Source organism: Desmodus rotundus, chromosome 3 (assembly GCF_022682495.2).
Source record: "Desmodus rotundus isolate HL8 chromosome 3, HLdesRot8A.1, whole genome shotgun sequence".
Lineage (NCBI taxonomy): Eukaryota > Metazoa > Chordata > Mammalia > Chiroptera > Phyllostomidae > Desmodus > Desmodus rotundus.
The window spans coordinates 5,089,591-5,112,183 of NC_071389.1; the positions used below are offsets into that span (position 1 = coordinate 5,089,591).

Here is a 22,593-nt window from a genome sequence, read left to right on the forward strand (position 1 = left end):
AGACTGGCCATCGGGGAACTGGGATGCAACACAGACCTGCAGGCCAAGACTGTGGGCTGTGCCAGGGCACGGGTGTGGGCCTGGCTTGCTGGCAGAATTGGGGGAGAGGGATCCCCCAATTTGCATCCTTCGGACGTTGACACACACATGCATTCACACACAATCAGCAGGGCCTCTTCAGGCAGGCAGGCTCTTTGTAGAGAAAGACCCCCTTTTGTCCTGCCCACTTTCCCAGGATCTCTTTGCGGCCAGAGACCCCCAGCAGGATCGACACCGTACTTGGAAAAGGGGAAAATCATTCTTCAGTCACAAACCAGAATGGAAACCCAAATGGAAACTACTGTGGTTGTTCAACACGAAAATGGGCAACTTTATCAAGGGGCTGTTGTCAGGTCAGCTGCGTTTTCTCACAGAGCCCGTGGGTCACCCAGCAGGAAACTGCGGTGTCTGTGCCCGTGAGCAGTTCCCCAAGTGGCGGGACTGTGAGAGTCCACCCGAGGACACCAGGGTGGCTGTAAAGGAGGAGTGTGGCGCCCTCTGGTGAGAGCAGGTCACAACACCCAGAGTGGCCTTCCACCACCCTCCTGCGGTGGACTCCAGCCTCCATCTCCGGTCGCCTAACACCTTCCCTGCTTTGCGCAAAACTGGAGATCCATAGCTTTGCACGAAGCCCTCCAGAGTCCGCACCTTCAGGCAACGTGGCACTGATGTGGTCAGTCTTGGAAGATCTGATTTAGATTTTGGCCAAGTGAGGCGGTGGGTGTTGATCCCAGCGGGAGATGCACAGACCAGTGAAGGTCTGGGATCACGGAAAGCCACACGGGGGAGGGGACTTGGGCCTTGTGGTCCCTGATGCTGCCCGCAGGTCCCAGGGAAGGAAGCTGTGACACAATCCTGTCCGGCCACAGCCTCCATGGCCTGGGTTTTCCTCCAGGGTAAGCCCTGGGCAGACATCAGAGACCTGCAAGTTGAGCCAAGCATCTCTGTCCACCTGGCACAACAGAATTGTCAGGCGTGATTATAAAGAGTCCTAAGAGGATTAGAAACAAAAGCTTCACGCCTGTAAAAGGCGTGGTCTCAGAGCCACTCAGCACCGGGACTCTGGGTCAAGTGAAAAAGTTTGTGCAAGACCAAAGAAGACGGATGCTGTCCTGCCTGGGCCGGACTCGCAGCCCAGAGGAAGTGAACAGGAGTGAGTTCTGGACGTGGCCTTGGGGCTGGGAGAATTTCCCTGGGCTCAGATTTACGTGCCTGCTGTTTCCAGGTCCCAAACTGAGATTCCATCCAGCGCCGGATGACTCAATACTTCCCATAAATAACATCTGTGTCTGCGTAGCGTTGATAAGGGGCTCTCTGGGCGCGAACCCAGGGTCACTGGGGATCCAACAGGAATTTCTCTCCCCACCATATGTGTTATTCATGTGGTGGGCTCCTTCCAAGCATTCTGAAACTCCTCGGAGGGATGAGCCACAGACAGTTGGAATTAGGCGAGAAGGACCGTGATGCACCCTGACACCTGGAGGGGACCGCCCCACGACCCTGTCCTGCGGGGGGCTGGAAGGGCCTTGAGCTGGGCTCTTGGAAGGCCCAGCAGGGACCCCGAGAAAGAAATTCAGAAGATTCCTTCATGACACCATTAATTCTACTAGGGGAGAGCTGAAGGTTGCGTTTACTCTCTGGCTTCAACACACCAGATTTTAGATAGATTTCTTTTGCGGGAAGTCCAAGAACACCCGTGATCAAACTTGAACATGTCCTTGTGTTTTCAGTGGAGCAGGCAAGTAAGCGTTTTCTTTGGCTCAGAGTCTTGGAGGAGGTGTGGAGGGCGTCTGCCGGCAAGCAGTGCGCATGGCATCCCAGGGAGAGACTGTCCCGAGGGTCGCATTCCCCTCTGCTCACCCTCGCAGTGCCTGCAGCTCTCGCCCCACTCCCTCTTCCCTTATTCTTACTTTTGTGGCATGTATTCTTTATTGAGATGTAATTCGCAGACCATAGAATTCACCCTTTGAAAGACTACAATGCAGTGAGTTTAGTGTTTTCAGAGTTGCATGTCCATCACCCCAACTCCCTTTGGACCCTTTCGATGTTCTAAAAGAGCCCCCAAAACCCTGCGCCCTCAAGCCCTGGGAAGTCATTATTACTCTATATCTCCTCTATGAATTTGGCTGTTCTGGACATTTCATGTAAATGGAGTCACACAGCACATGGCCTTTTGTGTCTGGCTTCCTTCCCTTGAGGCACTGTTTTCAAGGTTCATCCCTGGTGTGGCCTGGACCAGCGTCTCACTCCTTTCCATGTCTGACTCATTTTCCATGCGTGGCTATTCATCCATTCACCAGCTGATGGCCATGGGAGTTATTCCTGCTTTTTTTTTTTTTTTGCTATTATGAATGATGCTGTAAACATTTGTAAATGAGATCTTGTTTACACATAGGTTTTCACGTCTCTCGGGCAGGTGTCAGGGCGTGGGGTTGCTGGATTATGTGGGAACCCCAGGTTTAACCTTTCCAGGGACTGCAGACCATCCCCGTCCCCATTCACTTTGCAGGGGTCCTGAGAACTGGCTACTCATGTTTGACAAAACAACAGCAGCATCACTGGTCTTTCCAGAAAGATTCTAAACAAATACTAGGGTCAGATCTCCATTTTAGCTGAGAAAGTTGACCAAGCAGCTGCTATGGGTCAGATGAAGTGAATAACAATAATGTTTAAAGTCCACTTTTGTTTTGACTTCTGCTGAAAAGCGTTCTAACTGGCATTAGCATGTCGCAGCTGCCCCCTTCAGGAGGAGGGGAGCAGTGGGTCGCTGGACTTCCCTTGGCTGTCGGCATGAGTGATCTTCGGGGACCACTCACCTGTCTGGTGACAGCGTCCAGGGGCAGGTGCTGGCCAGCCTGGGCCCAGGAACTCCCGATCCACAGGCGAATAACATCGACACTGTCTCTGCCTTCCTGGGCCAAGTTCTAGTACGGGGGCGGTCAGACAAAAGAGACAAAATGATGACTCTGCCGGAAGCAGAGGGGCGGAGAGAAAACAGCATGGTGTGGGGGTGGGGGAGCGGAAACGCTTCAGGCAGGGTGGCCAGGGACCCCTCTCTGAAGGGGTATTAGTTTTGCTGCCGTGACAAGTTAGCAGATACTCAGTAGTTTTAAAGAGCACCCACGTATTAGCTCATGGTTCTGTAAGTCCGAAGTCTGAGTGGGCTCCACTGGGTTCCACACTGGGGGCCTCACAGGGTCACAGTCAACGTGCTGGTCAGCCTGGGTCTTATCTGGAAGCTCTGAGAAAGAATTCACTTCCAAGTTTACTCCAGTTGGTCGCAGAATCCAGTTTCTCGCAGGTGTAGGACTGTTGGCCTATTCGGGCTGTTACAATGGAGTACCATAGACCGGGCGGCTTAAACATTTATTTCCCACAGCTCTGGAGTCTGAGAAGTCCAAGGTCAAGGTGCCAGCAGACTCGGTGTCTGGTGAGAAGCCATTTGCTGGTTCATAAGTGGCCATCATCTTGCTGTGTCCTCATGTGGCAGGAGGGGCGAGAGAGCTCTTGGGGGGGTCTCATTATAGGCACTAAACACATTCATGACCTAATCACTGCCTAATGCCCCATCCCCGATCACCATCACATTGTGGGGAGGTCAGTTTTCAACATATGAATCTGGGTGGGGGACACAAACGTTGAGTCTCAGAGCAGGGAGGTGACTGAGGCCCCTGTCGTCTTGCTGGCTATCAGCAAGGGGTTTCCCTCAACAACTTGGGGCCACCTACATTCCTTCTCACACGGCCCCTGCACCTTCAGCAATGGTACGTCCGTCCTTGCCACACTCTGCATCCCTCGACTTCATCTGCCACTAGCCAGAGAAAACTCTCTGCTTTTACGGGCTCGTGTCTTCCTGCCTTAAGGTCAACAGTCTCATTCAAGACCACACAACCACCGGAGCGACGCGCCACAGGCCACAGGCTCACAGGGCTACAGGAAAGCAAGCGACCGGGCGCAAGGAAGAACCACTCGCCCCTCGGCGTCCCCGTGGACATCTGCAGACAGCCTGGGGCTGGAAGGGCAGCAGCCCCAGGACACTTGGAAGAGACTTCTTTCTAGAATTGAACCCCTGCGATTGCTTTTTAAAAATAGCTTAAGATGTAATGTAAAATGGACACACAATAAAAAGCACCTACTGAAAGTATACGATTTGATCACTTTGGGCGTATGTACACAGTCATGGAAACGTGTCCACAATCAAGGCGATGAACATCCCCATCGCCTCCCCAAAGTCTCCTGGGGCCCCTCCTTTCTTCCTCCCACCCCTGGACGCCCCCCACCCACAGCTTCCTGGTCCACCTGCTTCCTGGCACTTAGATTAGCCAGCACTTCCTGATTTTTACATAAAAGCGATCCTACACTATTGTATGGGATACATTATGTCCCTCCCAAAATTCACATATGGAAGTCCTAACACCCCATGCCTCAGAATGTGACTGTATTGGAGACAGGTCTTTTTACAGAGGTAATTAAGTTAAAATGAGGTCATTAGATTGGGCCTTATAAGGAGAGGTTAGGACAGACCCACACAGAGGGACAACCATGTGAAGACACCAGGTGACAATCCACCTACAAGCCGAGGACAGAGGCCTCGAGAGAACGCAGACCTGCCAGTGCCTTGACCTCGGACTCCCAGCCCCCAGGACCCAGCGAAGACAAGTCCCTGCTGTTCGAGCCCCCAGCCTGCGGTCCTTTGATACGGCAGCCGGGCAAGCTAACACAGGCATGTATGGCTCTTGTCGCTGCCGCCTGACGTACTTCATTCAGCAGTTATTCTGAGACCTGCATGTTACCGCACGTGCCGATAGTCCGTTTCTCTTCCTTGCCGAGTGATATTCCACTGTGTGGCTGCACCACAGCTTGTTTACCCGTGCACCTGTTGGTGGGCATTCGGGTTGTTTCCAGTTGTTCTTATGATAAGTACTGCTCCTGTGAACATTCGTATACAGTCTGTGTGAATGTGTATTTCCTTTCTTTAGGCTAAGCATTTAGGAGGAGAGTGGCTGGGGCATATGGCAGTTGTATGTTTAATTTTTAAAAAATGGAACGTTTCATGAGGTTGCATGTCATCCTTGCTCAGGGGCTGTGCTAATCTCCGTATCGTTCCAGGCTTAGTAGCGGTGCTGCCAAACCAAGGCTGCGCTTAACTTTTCCAGAGCTGCCGAGCTGACTCCCAAAGCGGTTGTGCTGCTCTGCGTCCCCACCAGCACTGTGTGAGCGCTCCAGTCGCTCCACGCCTTTGCCAGCACTGCGCACGGTCGATCTTTTTCGTTTTAATCGTTCTACTAGGTATGAAGCCATATCTCACTGTGGTTTTAATTTGCATTTCCCTAGTGACCAATGAAGCATTTTCTCATACGCTTATTGGCCCTCCAAAAAGGAACATATAGCTTATTAAACAAAATAAGCATCTGTTTGTCTAAATATTTGGCCCCTTTTGAAAAATGGGCTTTCTTATTTACGTTTCAGAGTTCTTTCTCTTTTTTTAATCCAACTCCTTTATCAGATATATGATTTGTAAATATTTTATAACAGTCTCGTGGCTTGTCTTCAGTCTCTTAACAGTGTGTTTCAAAAACAAACCAGAAGTTTTTCATTTGAATTAAGTCCAGTTTATATCAAGCGCTTCTTTTGTGGATCACGCTCTGGGTACCGTTTCTAGGAAATCTTTGTCTGACCCAACACTACACAGCTTTCTCCTAAAAGTTTTATATTATTAAATTTTACACGTAAGTCTGTTACATGATGCAAGGTATGGACAGATCGAGGTTCTTTTTTTCTTTTCTCTTTTTTTTTTTTTTTTTTTTTTTTGCATATGGATATTTGGTTGTTCCAGAACATTTGTTGAAATGACTATTCTTTTTCCACTGAATTGCCTTTGAACCTTTGTTGAAAATCTGTTGTCCATATTTGTGTGGGTCTATTTCTGGGCTCTCTGTTCCGTTCCATTGATGTGTTTGTCTGTCTTTACGCCAGTACTACACTGTCTTGATTACGTAGCTTTGTAAGTCTTGAAATCAGTGAGTGCGAGGCCTCCTCCTCCTTTGCTCTTCATTTTCAAAGTTGTTTGGCTGTTCCACGTCCTTTACATTTTCATTTAATTTCAGAATCAGTTGGTCGATTTCTATCCAAAAAGAAGCCTGCTGAAATTTTGACTGGGATTGCACAAAATCTAGAGATCCGTTTGGGATCATCGACACCTTAACAGTGTATTTTTAAATTGAGGTACAATTCACGCACCTTAAAATTCACCATTTCAAAGTGTACTGTTCAGTGGTTTCTCGAACATCCACAAGGTTGTGTGGCCATCTGCACTATCAAATTCCAGGACACTTCCATCGCCCCCAAAAGAAATCCTGTGCCTATTAGCAGTTACTCCCCCCCGGCACCCCCCCCCATCTACTTTCTGTCTCTGTGGGTTTGCCTGTTCCTGTCTTTTCATGTCAGTGGGATCCTGCAGTATGAGGCCTTTTCTGTCTGGCTCCTCTCACTCAGCGCGGTGGTCACCCACGTCACAGCAGACACTTTCAAAGTATGGCATCTCCAGCCCCTGAATAAATGGATAAATACACAGGCCTGAGACACTTCGCAGAAATTGCTTTTTAGGATGAAGCCCCTGAAATCAGCTTCTGAAACGTCTATATGTTTGCTTATTCTTCCTCAAAGTAAACCATGTCATTCATTAGTTTCCCAATAACTGAGGGGATGGCTAGCTGGAGTTTGTAAAATCTCTGAAGCTCAGAACTGACAGGAAACCCTGGAGTCAAGAAGTTGCAAACCAGTTGCCCAGAGGCCGACTTGGCAGTCGGACGGGTTTGTGTGGTCTGTTCAGGGTGTCCTTAACATGTGAGCCAACATTTCAGAATGTGGGAGTTTTTACAAAAATTTCTTTACAAAATCAGATGTCTGGCAGGCCAGGGCTCACATCCCGCCTGGCGGTGGTGGGCTGGGGGAGGAAAGGAGCCTCTTGTCCAGGTGTCCCTGGGCCCCACCACCCCACAGGGCCCCTTGGTCCTCACACCTGCCCCCTCACTCCAGGATTACCTGCCCAGCATGGAGGCCATTGAATTTGCATCTCCTCAAAACAGCCCAATCTATTCCTTCTATAGAGAAGCCCAGGGGAGGTTATCTGATTTCCCTGGGGGCGAGCAGTGTTCGGACCACTCCCCCCCACTGGGGTGGCGGCCTGGTTCCGGCTGGCCTGGCACTCTTCCAGTCTGAGAACCCCAGCCCTGCAGCCTGGGAGCCCTCTCGGTCCCAGGCTAACGCAGACGGTTGCTTATCCTACCTCTCACTTCCCACCCTTCTTCCCCACCAAAAATAAATAGATTAAATAAGTAAGTTAAATTTTAAAAAACTTTAAGCTGTTTTTGCTGACCTAAGAGTTCATCTGTCTCATCCAGCCAGCTTGCAGGCTTAAACATTGTCATTGTCATCGCCCTTGTCCCTAGTTTCTTTCCCCAAGAGGTGCGCTGTGCCACTCTCAGAGTGGTGACTGGGCGGGACTCCCACTCCGGGTCTCCTGGGCCCAGCGCCTGACACCAGGCCTGGTGACACCTGGCCCACGAAGGGGCCTCGGTCCCAGCTGACAGCGGCGTGCGGCTGCCTGGCTGCCAGATGGCAGGGCCCACCTCTGTTTGTGATTAGGTGGCTGACGGCACTCGGAACTCAGCGAGCCAATGATGAAAGCTGTGAGAAGAACATTGTTATACGACTTTTCATAGTTTCCCAAGTAAATATTACACTCGCTGCTGCTTGAATTACTAATGCCTTGGAAGGGAGGCTGAAATCTGTTCCCAAACAGACTCCTCTTTTTTTCCCCGTCACCTAGGTGCTGAGCATTGTTGTCGAATTGTTTTCCCGGGCTCACCCCCACTCACAGCTCGGTATGGAGAGATCTTGGCACCCTGGGAGCCCAGATTCACACAGCTGCCTCCGTCCAGCCTCTCCGCACTAGCTCCTTTTCCGGAAGGCAGGTGACCCCCCAGTCCTGTGACAGGCCCGGCTCCACTGCACCTCTCTAAGGAGACTCTGCTGTGAACAGGCAACCTCAGGCACGGAAGGACCCTGCCGGACCCTTGACCTCCAGGGACCCTTAACTTCTTCTCCGGGGCACCCTGGAGACGCCAGGGAAAGGGCTCCGGGTCCTCACTGTCTTTATGGTGCTTATGAAAGCTAGTAAACAGATGGTTTGGTTTAGAGAAAATATGCAGCCAGGGTTATTAAACAGGAAAAAAAAGGAAAGAAAGAAAGCAGAAGAATGAGGAGAGGAAAGGGGAAAGCAAGAAGGCTTGTCCGCAGCAGGGACGGTGACAGCTCGTAAATCCCCGTGCCCCCACTCTGCATGTGCCTTCGGCTGGAGCTCCGCCGGCTCGCCAAGCCTGTCCGTCCCTGAAGCAGCCCTAACAAAACCAATCCCAGGTGGAAAGCGCACCCCACCCTGCTCACCAGCCTCCTTCCACGCCCGTGACATTCTGCTCAGATGCGTCTGGTGGCGCCTGGGACAGAGGAGGCATTTGTCTCTGTCCTTTGCAGAGGCTGGTCACATAGTAGCTGGCCACAGAGGAGCTGACCCAGCTGTAAGGGGGAGGGAGGACGAGCAATCTTGGAGATCTCCCTGGAGTCAGGGGAGCCGAGGCCATGGATTTCCTGCGGCACAGGGAGGGCGTTGGGGGCCAGGGCTTAGCTGCATACCTGCTGGTGACCTTGGCCGGAGTAGAGCTGCTGGCCCACTAGGTCCTGAGACCTGCCTATGAGAAAAAGTCCAGGACATGTGATCTCGGGATTGAACCATGGGATGAAGACAAGCGAGGAGGGGGCGACGGTGCCTCCTACACACTCTAGGGACCCCCATCCCACACACCCAGCTTCTCCCTGGAGGTGATTGCAGGGTGCCAGGACTCAGTGGGTGGGGGCAAAGGGACAAGAGAGAGCTGGGGTGTGGCACAATATTCCAACCCAGCTTCAGAGGGAACCTGCCCCGCATCTGAGAGAGAACAGCACGGGAGAGCAAAAGCAAGGACATGTAACTCCTGGGTCTGTGAGAAACAGGAATGAGCAAGGCTTCCGTGCCTGGGATCTTGTACAAGGGTCCCAGCATGGGTGGGCAGGGGTTCCTGTGTCTCTCACTTCAGCTAAAGCAATATATGCAGAAATAGGAAGAAGACAGGGCTGGCCAGCAGCTGGGAAGGGGCCGCTGGCAGGTGCCAACCGCAGAGACCCATCAGGTCAGCTCAGGGTGGAGCCGAGAGCAGCCCAAGGGTGCTGCTCCAAGGGTGGCCCGCAGACCTTGCTTGGTCAGCTTGTCCCAAGTCCAACAAAATGAGCACAGAAGTCAAGAGTAAGCACTGAGAAACTTCTGCATGCCTTTTTCCCTTGTTAGCTTTTTCCTATTATATTTTATGGAATGGAACGTTGTGACTGTTGAACCTAATAAGAAAAAAGAAACGCAGGTTTATACAGTCGGGCCTCCCTCCATATCCCTGGATTTGTGAATCAAAACTTTTCAGAAAAGAGAAAGTCATGTGGTTGCAGACAGGCACGATGCAGTTAGGCCGAAAGTGGCTGCGTCTGTACTGAACACGTACAGACTCTTCCTTGTCATCATTCCCTAAACAATACAATGTAACAATGGTTTACACGGCACTTACACTGCGTTAGGTACTATGAGTAATCTAGAAGTGAGTTACAGTGTACAGGAAGAAGTGCATAGGTTATACGCAAATGTTATGTCATTTTATATAAGGGACATGAGCATCCTCGGATTTTGGAGTCGCGTGGGGAGGCAGGTGTATCTGGAACCAATCCCCTGCAGATACAGAGGAACAGCTGTATATTGCACTACTTTCATTTTGTCTATTTCATTTTCCTGGTATGTCATGGTTATTGTATTTCACAAAGGCAGCAGCCTGCAGTGGACTGGAGATGTTAAACGCTGGTCCTTCTCTGCAGGTAGTTTGAGACTTGTCGGCCAAGGGGACGTAAAGCACCAAGAACTGCCCCCCTTCCCCATTCATGGGACAGAAAGAGTGAAACCCCCGCAGCAGCAGAGCCCCAGGCCTACCCACACCACGGGGACACATGGTGGGCAAAGCTGCCGGATCCCCTGCCGGCACGACCCGGCATGAGAACAGAGGCACCTGGAGCCAGCCCTGCGGTGGGGAGGGTCTCTGGCCAGCAAAGAGGATGTGTGGAGCCCTCAGCCCCCTACTAGGAGAAGCGAGGCCTCCTGGAGACCCCCCTGGTCGGCCTTGCCAAGACTTTGGGGTCACCCTTCTTTCTCCTTCCCCTGTGCGCCAGGTGGAGACAAGCCAGGGAGTCCAAGTTATGCCACACAAGGAAAAAGAATGCTGTGCCTTTTTTAAAAATCACGATCTCTCCTGTCCCCCATTCTATGTGTGCCTCCCAGCCCCTGTCTGGACACCCACATGGCCTGCAGGGCCGGGGAGGTGCCTTCTAGTCTGTTCTGTTCTCTCCCCCCTGGAGCCAGCGGTAAGAAAGGCCACTCAGGTCTCTCAGAACCTAAAAGTGCTGTTGGCTTCAGCCCAAGAGAGAACCTGGCATATGATTTGCTTATATAAAGTACGAAAGCAGGCCGAACGAAGCTGGGCTGCCAGCAGCTAGGATAATGGCTCCCCGGGGCTACTTTCACAGGGAGCTGGGACAGGGGGCCTTCCGGGGGCTGCCCCCGCGCGGTTAGGGGCCCCGGCGCCGGTGAAAGGGTGCGTTCAGCGTATGGAAAGAAAACTGTGCACTTACGGTTTGCCCACATTCTTCCTGTCTATTAAGTCTCAATAAAAAGTTTGAAACACCTACTGGCTCCAACCATAGCGGCCAAAACAAAATAAAGTATCGGGACAGAGGTCTTGCTTGACTGCTCTGCTCGTGTGAGGAGCGCTGAGTTGTAGGAGCGCAAAGAACAATTACCCCATAAGAGAGGCTGGGATCTGTTTTTCGGGTCACTGTTTTCCCAGGTGGTGGGGGGTGGGGGGCAGTTGACTCATTTTCCTTGTTCCCCCTCCTGCCCTCGTCCCCATCGTGTGGGGCTGGATGGGGGCCAAGGGCTGGGAGATTTGGGCTGTTGCCTTGGTAATGCTTAAATATTGGCTTAAAGTCATGATGGTAAAATAAATAAGCAGGAGCCTTGAGGAGCTCAAAGTGGCCCTGCCCATAGTCCAGGCCCCCGGTTGAAACCCGGGCCCCGAGCTGGCTCCTGAGCAGTGGAGTGCGTAGCTCTCTCCAGGGAGACGCAGGACGGGTCAGGGGCTGCGTGGACCCCGGAGGCTCAGGGACCCACACTTCATACACCATGTCATGTCCCCATACATGCTCCTAAAATTCTTGCTCACGGTGCTCTGGCAACAGAGTGGAGAGGAACGCAAATCCAGAGCCCAGGAAAGCCTTCTCTGTCCCCGAAGGCGGGGCGGGAAGTTGTAGAGCTCAGGTGCTCGCTTGCGGAGGGTGAGGGCAAAGAAAACAGAGCGGTTTCTAGAGGCCAGGAACCTTGAGGACCTGACTCAGGGGTGCATCCACACAGCGGGAGCAGGGGGGCAGAGCTTCCCAGCAGCCCAGGACGCTGGCCCAGGGGACAGAACAGAGCTATGCCCAAAATAAACCCTTAATTGCAGTCCTGGCTCTGTCACCAAGAAGCTCTTAGACTTGGAAGGATACAGCAAGTCCTAATCTCCTCTGGGTCTCAGTTTCCCCGTCTGTAAGCCATTATTTTTATAGAGTCCAGCCCTGGGAACAAATGCTTTCGACGCTTACCCCAGCAGTCTGTCCCCTACGCAGCTGTGGCAGATGTGCAGAGCGCAGTCCAGGGGTCACAGCTCGGCTGCCCTCGGGGAAGTGGAAACCGTTGGCCCCGCCCATTCCAAAAGCAGCCAAATAATAAGCCTCTGTGAAAGTTTGGCTCGGAAGGTCTGCCTGTCCTGCTGTGTGTGCAGGGGAGGGGAGAGCAGACTCACTTGGGCAGGGGTGGGGTGGGGACAGCTCCCTCTGGGCAACATCGAAGCATTGGGCGGTGCTGGGAGGGGCCCCCAGTATGTGACAACCAGCATTAGGTCACGGCTGTCCTCCCCCTGGGGTGTGATGTGTCAGCAGGCAGCCATTGGCCTGCTGGGCCGTGATTCACAGCGGCAAGCATTCCTCCTGCAGGCCTCAGCCCCCAGCCTGCAGCCTCCCACCCTGACTCCTTGCTCTTGCTCCCTCCAGGCTGTTCTCCAGGGCTCCCGCCCCAGGCTGCCCGGAGGGCGTGGGCTGAGACCATGTGCCAGCAGGGGCAGGGTGCCCCCTGGGCACCCAGGGGTGCTCCTTCTGACACGGGTCCTCCCCAGGGCCACACAGTGATCATACTGGGTGTTCATTGAGCACCTGCTGTGCGCTGCATCTCACGTGCTTTGAGAACTGGCCTTTGAGGGGTGTTATTATTTCCTGGGGCTGTCCACCACAAAGTACCACAAACTGGGGGGCTTAAAACAACAGGAGTCCTGTCACAGTTCAGGAGGCCAGGAGTCAGAAATCAGGGCGCGGGCAGGTCCACGCTCCCTCCGAGGGGAGAATCCTTCCTGGCCCGGCGCCAGGCGTTCCTCCCCGCCTCCATCTTCACATGGCCTTTTTCGCTCGGTGTACTTCTCTGTGACGCCTCTCCTTTTCTTTTAATCCTCACCCCAGGAGAGAGAGAGAGACATCGATGTGAGAGAGAAACATCAGTCTGTTGCCTCCCACATGTGCCCTGACTAGGGATTGAAACTGCAACCCAGGCATGTGCCCTGACCAGGGGTCGAACCCACAGCCTTTCGCTGTGCCGGGCGATGCCCCGCGAGGGCCTCTCCTTTTCTGAAGACACTGTCATTGGATTTAGGGTCTACCCGAAATCCAGGATGCTCTCATCTGAAGATCCCTAAGTAAATAAATCTGTAAAGACTCTCTTTCCAAATAAGGCCACATTTTGCAGGTCTGGATGGGCATGAATTTGGAGGCCCCCTTTTTATAGATGAGGACACTGGGGGTCAGTGAAGTGAAGTGGGTTTCTAGAGTCCCGGAGTTGGTAAGGAGTGGACTCAGGGTTCAAATCCAGGCCACATGGCCCAGGGACCCACCATACACCTGTGCCAGAATCCAACACCCTGAAAACTGCTACCCCACACATCGGGCAGGAGGGGATGCATCTTGGCCTTGGGAGCACCACACCGCCCCATCCCCAGTTCTCTAAATTCAGTTGTGCTCAAGTCCCCGGAAGGAGCTGTTGACATCACTCCCAGGGGTCCTGACCCAGGGTGGTGGGGGGGGAGGGGCGAGCCAGGGTCTGCACTGTAAACAGACCCTGGACCCCACTGGCAGCTGTTCTGGGACCGTGCAATGAGAATCCCTGAAGTGTCCGCTCAGACCAGCCCCGAGGCTGGAGATCGGCCTGTCCCCAGCTCGAGGTAGGAGCAGAGAGCACAGCTGAGCCAGAGGGATTGGTCCCTGTGTCCACGCCAGACAAGCCCAGTGCCAGGCCCGCCGCAGCCAGCTGGTGCCGAGCAACCCAAGGAGAAGGGTTTGGATTCAACCTCCCGCTCCTGAAGGAGCCAGCGCAGGCTCAGTCTGGGAGAGCCCCCGGGCGGCTTGGGCTCTGCCCAAACCCCAGCATGGAGGGTTTGGGAAGGCCCAGAAAGTGAGCCAGAACCCTCTTTCTCCTTCACGGTTCCCTGGCGAACAGCTTTTCCGCAGGCCCAGCCCCTTCTCGCGGTAGCGTCATGGGCACATCCTCAGTGCCAAGCGGTGAGGGAGAGCCCGAGTTCTGAGTCCTCCTTGCCGGCCGTGGGAGCTGCAGCAGCTGCCCTGCGCAGGGCAGCGCCCTTCCACCACGCAAAGCTGGGGGAACACAAGCACAGCTGGCAAAGGAGATGTGCGTGGCTCCTCCCTGGGGCTCGCTGTACCAGGTCTCGTGGAAATAGGTGAGCTCGGCTTCTGGACTGACCACCCAGGTTCCCAACCCCTGCACTGGGAAGTGCCCTGCCAGTGCCCACGCCCGGAATCACCTCCGCTCCACAGTCCAGGGCAGGTCCCACCCACTCTGAGGGGGAAGACGGGAGAAAGCAGGAGGTGGGGGAAGGAAGGCTGGAGTCGCACTCCCCGGCAGGCCCTGTGGAGTGAGGGGGCATCCCCAGGAGCCTGGGGGTGGACATGGGCTGTGTTTTTATTTTCTATCCAGGTGAGAGTCACATAAAATAAAATTAACTGTTGTAACGTGAACAATTCAGTGGCATTTAGCATGTTCCCAGCGTTGTGCGACCACCACTTCTATCTCGTTCCAAAACATTTTCACCACCCCGAAAGGAAACCGCCTACCCATCTAACGGGGTCACTCCTGGTTCCCTTTCCTCCCAGCCCCTGGCAACCACTGTACTTTCCTGCCCTTTGGATTTACCTGTTCTGGGCATTTCGTGTAAACGGGGTCTTACAATACAGAATTGGGCAAAAGTAGGTTTGCAGTTGAAATACAAATAAATAGCACGATAATTAATAACACAAGAATGAACTGTTTCACATAATCACAACTGTGAACCTACATTTGCCCACGCCCGTGTGTGACCCGACATCTGTTGCTTTTACCTGCTCCACACGCCATTTACCCTTCTGACCTCAGCACCTGCATTTTACTTCGGGGAAGCCACCCCAGCCTCCCGTCCTCAATCCCTGGGCCTCTGCCACCCCTTGCTTGCAGGTGGGCTCAGGACCCAGGCCTTGCAAATCAGTCGCTGTGATTGGTTCACAGAGATGGGCTTATGACTCAGTCCCAGCCAACGAGAGCAGCCGCAGGACTTGAGCGAGAGCAGGCCCCGAGCTCTCTGTTTGGCTTGCTAAATCTTGCAGAAAGGGAGGCTGGCAACCACCTTTGCCACCAAGCAAGGGGTGCCCACCTGAGAATAAAACCCACATGGGAGAAATAAGAGATGACGGAGGAGGCTGGTTCTTACCAACACTGTCTGAGTGCCTGAACCCAGCTCTGCCTGAAGGTGAAGCGATCTCTCCTCAGACATGTCACTTTTGAGAGCTGGTCAACATTTTGTGCTCAAAATACTTGGAACTGGGTTTCTGAAATATGCAGCTAAAAGGAACCCAAACAACACAGGTGGAGAGGGTGACCCCATCTCACTCACCTTGTAACGGGATCAAAACACCATTGGCTAATTCTGTAACAACCTGCCTTCACATCCCCCCATTCCTGATGGAATAAAAAGCAGCTCCTGCCCTGGCTGGTGTGGCTCAGTGGATTGAGTGCCAGCCTTCGAACCAAAGGGTTGCTGGTTCGATTCCCAGTCAGGGCACAAGCCTGGATTGCGGGCCAGATCCCCAGTAGGGGGCGTGTGAGAGGCAACCACACATTGATGTCTCTCTTTCTCCCTCCCTTACCCTCTCTCTAAAATTAAATAAATAAAACCTTAAAATTAAAAAAAAAAAACTGTTCTCCTGTGAACAAGAATATGCAAAATACACTCTTTAAAAAATACACTCTTTAAAAAAGAAATGCAGCTCCTTAGCTAGGAACGCAGGGCCCTCCAGGCCTGGCTCCTGCCTCTCCCCTTCATTCCTTGTACCCTCCCCCTCTCCTTTAATATGCCAGCCACACAACTCACACGCACACACACGATGCTTTTCCTGCCTTTGGATCTCAGCTCCTGCCATCTCCTCTGTCCAGAATGCTCTCATCACCCCACCCCCTGGGACCCCCAAACGCTTACTCACCCTTTATCACTCGAGTCAGGCATTACCTCTTCCAAAAAGCCTTCCCTGACACAGAGCCCCACCTCTCCTCCAGCTGGAAGCCCTGTCCCGGGCTCCACTCAGCCCTGTGTGTGGCTCAGTCGCAGGACTTGCCTACACGTTGTTTTTAATTATCTGTCCGTGTCTCCTCCCTGCCCCCCACACACCCAAACCGGGATCCCCCAGGGCCGAGTCTGCGCCTGGCTCACTGCTGACCAGTACAGTGCTTGGGCCGTCGTGAGGCCACAAGACACATCTATTGAATGAATGAATGAATGAATGAATGAATGAGAATGAACGAACAAATGAACAAAATGCCTTGAGACACTGCTTGAAAAGAGAGTGTGTTTTCCAAGTGCTTCTCAAAGACACAGAGTTTAAATTTATACCAGCAGCCTTCGGCCAGGCAAGCATCCTGCAGGCAAGGATGCAATTTCTAATTATTTCAGGGATTGGCCTTTGCTCTGAGGCCCTCCCCTCCCTGGGGCCCCCACCCTTGCCCGGAGGCTGTCAGAGGTGTCATCCATCGTCCCCACTTCCTCACCAGGTGACTCTGATTTGTGGACCAGCCCAGGCGGTGATTTCAGGCCTCCGCCTGCCTCTGGCCAGCTGGCTTCCTGCCCTTCCATTCGGTGTCAGGACCTCCGGGAGCAGAGAGGAGCTGGGGTGGGGGGGATGTGTAATGTCGGCTGGGGTGGGGCAAAGGGCCTGTCATGCCCATCATTTTTTGTCCCTGGGGCTCCTGAAAAGGGCCACCCCTCTGGATGACACTCAGGGTCTGAGCATATGATGGGGGGAGGGGACTGACCTGGGTGACCCAGGAGTGTTGGGAACCAGCGGTCCAGAGAATGCTTGACAAAGATTCCTAAGGTACCTTGACCCAAACTGTAGCTGAGATTAGTTATGGTTCCCAGGTGGTCTCCTTCCCCTGCCTGTCCCTCCATGTGCTTGTCGAGGAACAGCAGGGGTCTCTCTGGACACCTCGTGCCTCCTGGAGTTCTGCTGGTGGGACTTCCTGCAGAGACTGCACACCCCGCCCGAGAGTCTTAATAACCCGCCGGCCCACCCTCTGACTGAAGAAGGATGGGGCCCTGTCACAGGCTCATTTGAGGGAGCTCACCGTTGGCCCAGTGACTGCCGGTCCTGGCTTCTCTCCCGGGGGGCACAGGGCAGGCCAGGCTGGCTGGAAGCCGCGTCGTCCGGGAGCTACCCCCTTGTGCCCACACTCCCCTCCCCAGTGCTCCCACTGGGTTGCTGAGCAGCCCCGAGAGACCCCACCAGACTGCTGCCCTGGACGGGACACTGGCCTCAGCGTTAGAAGTCTTTTGGGAATTACTGGTGAGGGTTGCTCCTCAGGGATTTATTCTTCCCGGATTGGTCTATTAATCTGGGGAGAAGGGGGTGTTTCTTTCACTTATCAACCATTTGCCCCTGCCCACTCTGAGCCAGGTGCTGTCCTAGGTGGGACCCAACGGCGACAGCACATGCTAGGGCAGCACGTTGGTAAAGCGAGGAAAGAGAGCCGGGCTCTCCCTGAGGACCGCCCTCCTCTGTCTAGTTTCTGTGACAAGGACTTTCAGAACATTCTGTGCCGTGCGTCGTTCTAAGAACAGATGCTAAGCCACTTGATTCTCATAACAGCCTGATGAAATAGGTGCTATGATCACCACATTCGAGAGAAGCTGGGGAAGCAGGGACACAGAGAGGTTGAGTAAGTCGCCCAAGGTCACACAGCCACTAAGCAGCAGAGCAGGGCTTCTACCCGAGCAGAACGGCTCAGGTCCCTGCTCTGAGCCACTGTCAAGGCTGCCTCTCTTGATGGCACGTCTTGCTGGCCAAGCTCACGCCAGCTGCCAGGCCACTCAGGAAGGAAGAGTGCTTCCTGCTCAGGTGGCCAGGCACCAGCATGTCCTGACAGCTAAGGGCACAGTGGGGGTCACTGGCCCACCCGACTCATCCAGCCAACTCTGAGGTCAGAGGTCAGCCCAGCAAAGGGGCTCCCAGGACACCTGTGGGACTCCCAGGCTGGACAGTGCTGTCCCTGTTTGCCAGCCTTTGGGTGAACCCCAGGAGCCACGTGGGTTCCCGAAGTGCAGCGACAGGTGGTGGCCTCCTGGCTCCAGAAAACAAGGTTTTTACCCCTGCCCGTGGTGAACAGCTTGTTCCTGACAGGGTTCCTGACAGGAAAAACACAACAGTGAAACCTGACTCCAGGTGAAGGACCTCCTGCTCCGCGTTCAGCCCGTGGGAGGGAACGACAGCTGGCGAGCTCCCCCAGGGACAGCAGGGCGGGGTGGGACTCCTCCCAGTCCCGAGCACAGGTGACGCCCACAAACATTATGCCAGACTGAACGTGACCTTGGAAAGAAGCACCTTCTGGAGCTGAGCGGCCTTCCCCAGCACGAGGACTCTGCGAGGGCCCGTTCCCATCTGTTCACTGCAGCCTCGGTCTGAACCCCCATCACGGAGCCCGCACCGCTCTGTGAAGGACCAGGTGGCGAGAGGTCCCAGTCTGCAGGCCACACGCCTGTGTCAGGGCAACCTCCCTCCACCCTGGGGGAGGGAAGGAGACCTTACACAACCGTGAGGAATGGTCGTGGCTGTGTCCCAATAAAACTTTATTTGTGGACACTGAAATTTGAAGTTCATATCATTTTCAGATTTCATGAAGTATTATTATTCTTTTAATTCCCCCCCCCCCCCCGCCATTTAAAAAAAGTAAAAGTCATCCGTAGCTGGCAGGTTGTTCAAAAGCAGGTGATCCAACAAATTTAGTAATTACAACAAAAGCAAACAGTCCGTGACCAGGCTGTGGCCTGGGGGCTGTGGCCGCCCCGGACCCCGATAGCGGGCACAGCCCTCAGGGTGACACCCCCATGCCGGGCTGCTCACACTGCACCAAGCAGGCAGCCCTGGCACCCACACGGACCCCAACTAATGTCTGCAGTTCTCTGTTGACACCTCTCGTGTGGGTTCTTCTGGAACATTCTTCCTCCCTTTCCAGCACCTGATTGCTTTTGAAGACTCAGTTCCCCGGTCCCACTTCTGGGGAGCTCTCGCAATACCCAGTCCAGCTTGCATGCTCTTCTCTTTACTGCTTGAGGCCCCTCCCCTTACTGCCGAGTCTGATGGCAGGGCTTTGCTCCTTGGTCTCGGGTGTCACGCTGGAAGCTCCCAAAGCACCAGTCCTGGGCCTTACACACACCCATCCCAGCACCTCCACAGTGCTGAAAGGTCAGTTTTTTAGAGAACTGCCCTGCCCGAGTATAAGAGGACACCCCACGCCCCCCACTCCAGCCCACCCCGCTCCCCCCTGACTGTACCTTCCCCAGGCCCTCATCAACCACTCCCGGTCAGGGGCTTCTTTTGCTCACAGTCCTCCCGGAGTAGATCAGTGCTTGGCATCTGGTAGGGCTCAATAAATACTGGGGGGAGGAGGTCGCTCCCAACTAGGGCTTTGATCTTGTAAAATGTTAACTATGCAGATTGTTAAAGAACAAAATTCAACCAAGTAAATATGAAGGTCTAATTGGCTTTATTAAGTGGTTCCCCAATCCAGCAGCACCCCATCCAGCAACCAGAAAGGTGCTCGAGGGGTTTGTACAAGATGGGAGGGTTTATGGGCAGAACGAGGGGGGGACTAAGAAGTTCAGTGTGGGTTATTCTGGCAAGGACACCTTTCCTTTGGGGAAGGCAGGGGGTCTTATCTGGCAGGTTACCTTACTAGTGTTGGTCAAGAAATTCCAGGTGGATTGGTTTAAAATTCCACTCCCGGGAGAGGCCGAAACTGCAATTAGGTTAGGATTTAAGTTTGGATTTGGTGATGTGGCTGAGCAAGAGTGACTCCATGCTCGCCTGCTGTTTCTTTTTAGCAGAAGGAGGGAAGGAAGGAAGGAAGGAAGGAAGGAAGGAAGGAAGGAAGGAAGGAAGGAAGGAAGGAAGGAAGGAATGAAGGAAGGAAGGGAGGGAGGGAGGGAGGGAGGGAGGGAGGAGGGAGGGATACTAAGTGTCAATCCGACTGCTAAGAGCAGCAGTTCATCCTGCACATTCGAATCCCCAGGAAGCTTCTAAAAACAAGGGGCGTGGGCCCCACCCACACCAGTTGGAGCAGAATCCCTAGGGATTAAATGAAGCCTGAGCATCCTAGGTTTTAAAAGCCACCCCACCCCTCTTCGTACCCCAACCCCTGCCCTGCCACCACCACACGAACACACCTGCGTAATTCTAAGGCACAGGAGGGGTCCAGATCACTGGCTGAAGAGGGAATGCTCCTGGGCCCCCAATCCAGAGAGGAAAGGTGTCTCCTCTGTCTTCATCCTCTGCTCTCTCAGGTGCCTGGCAGGGCCAGGTAGCAACTGTGAAAGGGGGCCTTGGGCGGAGGGGGCTTTGGCATGATTTGGCTTTGAGGCTGCCCATCCCCTTGTCACTCACCATCTGGGACCCGGACCAGCAGCGCCGGCATCACCTAGAAGCCTACTTACTGCAAACGCAGCATCTCGGGCTCGGCTCCATTGACACCTGCGTGGCTCCCCACACATTCGAGCTCCCGCAGCACTGCCCTAGCATGTCGTAGGCGTGGAGTCATTGCACCATGGTCCCGGCGTTCCACACGCGTGGTCTGGGCCTGTGCCTTTGGTGATGTCACCATTTGGGGACCTCCAATGCCTTGCCAGACAATAAGAGGACCCGAGAAGATGATCTGAATGTTTCCGCCCACTCTTAAGGTCACCTCAACAAACAACAGTGAGGAGGTAAGGAAGGTAATGGGCATAAAACTGCCTTTTCAGCCACAAATGCGGAGGCATCACGGCCCAGTGGGCAGAGGAACCATAGGCATCAAAGAAACTGGCCCGAAGGAACCAACACGTTTGCTCAGCTCGGCCCAGAGGCCAGAGCCCTTGGGTTTTTCCGGGAGCACCCCCTTCCTCTGGTCCCTCGTCCAGCCCTGGCTCCCTGGGGCAGACAGAGGCTCTCTGCCTACCACACCCACCTGCTCCCTTGACAGTGCTCTCCTCCCAGCATGGCCACAGCCTCAAGACCTGGCCTGCAAACCCGCAGCAGCGTTTCCAAAGGAGCTTGTGAAGGAGGCGAGGAGCCTGGAGATGGACTGTCAGAGTCAGGGGGCGGGACGGCCACTCCCAACAGAACCGCTCCAGAGACTTTGATCTGGAGAAACGCTAACTGTATCAAGCCAAGCAGCACGTCCGTGGCCCTTGGGACGCTATTATTCTCCTCAACAGGCTTTTTGCCCAGAAATCGTCTTGATCCTTAGCCTATCACTTCCTTTTCGTAATATCACATCATTACTCTTCTTTACGTCCTCCCAGACTCTCCCAACTTCTTCCATCTGGGACCCTGGACAGCCGCCAGAGGGAGGCCTGGTCTCCCCGCAAGCTATGTGACGGCCAAGCTGCTGTTTCGTTCTCCTCATAATCAGGCCCTCCAGCCTCTTCATCACTTTTATGGCCTTTTCTCCTCAAAATTCCCTCCAAAGTCGTCGGTGAACACTACACGTGAAGACCCAGAAGAAAATTCTCTGGCGAAGAAACCCCATCGTATTTCCAAGGGTGCAGGTACTCCTGACTGCAGGCCCAGCTTTGGCAGGACAAAGTGCTTAGGATACGCATGGGTCTCGGCTCTGAGACCGGGTCTTCTCCCCTCTCCTGCCCGCTTTCCTGCCCTCCCAGGATCCCCTTCGTCCAGCTGTCGGAGGAAACACCTTTGTGCTATGGTCTCTCTCTTTCCGCCCAGTGCACACCCAGCCTAGGCAAAGCTGAGGGGCTCAGTGGGGAGCCCTGGAGCCCGGGACCCATCCCGACCACCCCGCCGGTCACTCTGACGTCCCAGGGTGCTGGCAGTGTCCATGGAGACCCGTCCATGTGCCAGGTTCTGCTGGATGGCTCTGCCACATTGCCCGCTTCATTGAAGTGACCGTCCCAGGAGGTTTTGTTTCTATTATAAGGAGTGGACACCAGGTTTGGGCAGATTAAGTAGCTGAAACGGTCACACAGTCAGGAAGTCGCGGGACTGGGATTGGAACCCGAGGCCTTACATCCCTGTGGAACCCACAAACCCTCTACGCTTGTGCCTGATCAGCCCAGGACACAAGGGGCTGGGGCTATGATAATGAGGGAACTACGCTCCGATCTCCACTCCCGCCAACGGCAAGCAGCCAGTGGGCTCCTGACCTCCGGTCCAAGCTGAGTGACGTGGACTTGAATGACTGCATTCCTTCAGGCTTCCCGCAGCAGCTATGGCACACCACTGGGTCTTTTTTGTTGTCTTATTTCAATCCTCACCGAGGATGTGTTTACTGATTTCTAGAGGGAGAGGAAGGAGGCAGAGAGAGAGAGAGAGAAACACTGATGTGAGAGACCCTCATACCCCGCCCCCAAGCAGGGAGTGAACCCGCAACCTTTGGGTGCACGGGACGATGCTCCAACCCACCGAGCCACCCGGCGAGGGCCGCTGAGCCTTACTGACGTGAGAAAGAAGGAAGAGTCCAGATTCTGGTCACAGAGCTTCGCTATCCTGCACTCAGGGCAATTTATACTTTGTTCTTCCAGGTGCGACTTCACGTTTCTCCCTTGGAAACTAGTCTTCTCAAACAAGGGCTTACACAGGAATGTTCATAGCAGCACTATTTACAAAAGACTGGAGACAGCCCAAGTGCCCGTAGATACGTGAATGGATAAACGCCATGTGGTCTATCCATACGATGGAATATTACTCAGCCACAAAGAAGAACTCGGTTTTGATACACGCTGCCATGTGGAGGAACCCTGGAAACAGTATGCTGAGGGG

At 53.9% G+C, this 22,593-nt stretch overlaps 1 long non-coding RNA gene and 1 pseudogene across 1 annotated transcript in view; both read right to left on the reverse strand.

The window, feature by feature from the left end:
- Window positions 1-11,866, reverse strand: part of LOC128780472 (uncharacterized) — a 29,157-nt gene extending 17,291 nt beyond the window's left edge. The window contains exons 1-2 of the long non-coding RNA XR_008426405.2: window positions 11,806-11,866; window positions 8,734-8,789 (exon numbers count right to left, since the gene is read on the reverse strand). This is a non-coding gene — a long non-coding RNA (uncharacterized lncRNA). The remainder of the gene's footprint in view (window positions 1-8,733; window positions 8,790-11,805) is intronic.
- On the reverse strand, window positions 5,075-5,174 carry LOC112299698 (U6 spliceosomal RNA; annotated as a pseudogene).
- Window positions 11,867-22,593: the final 10,727 nt, after the last annotated feature.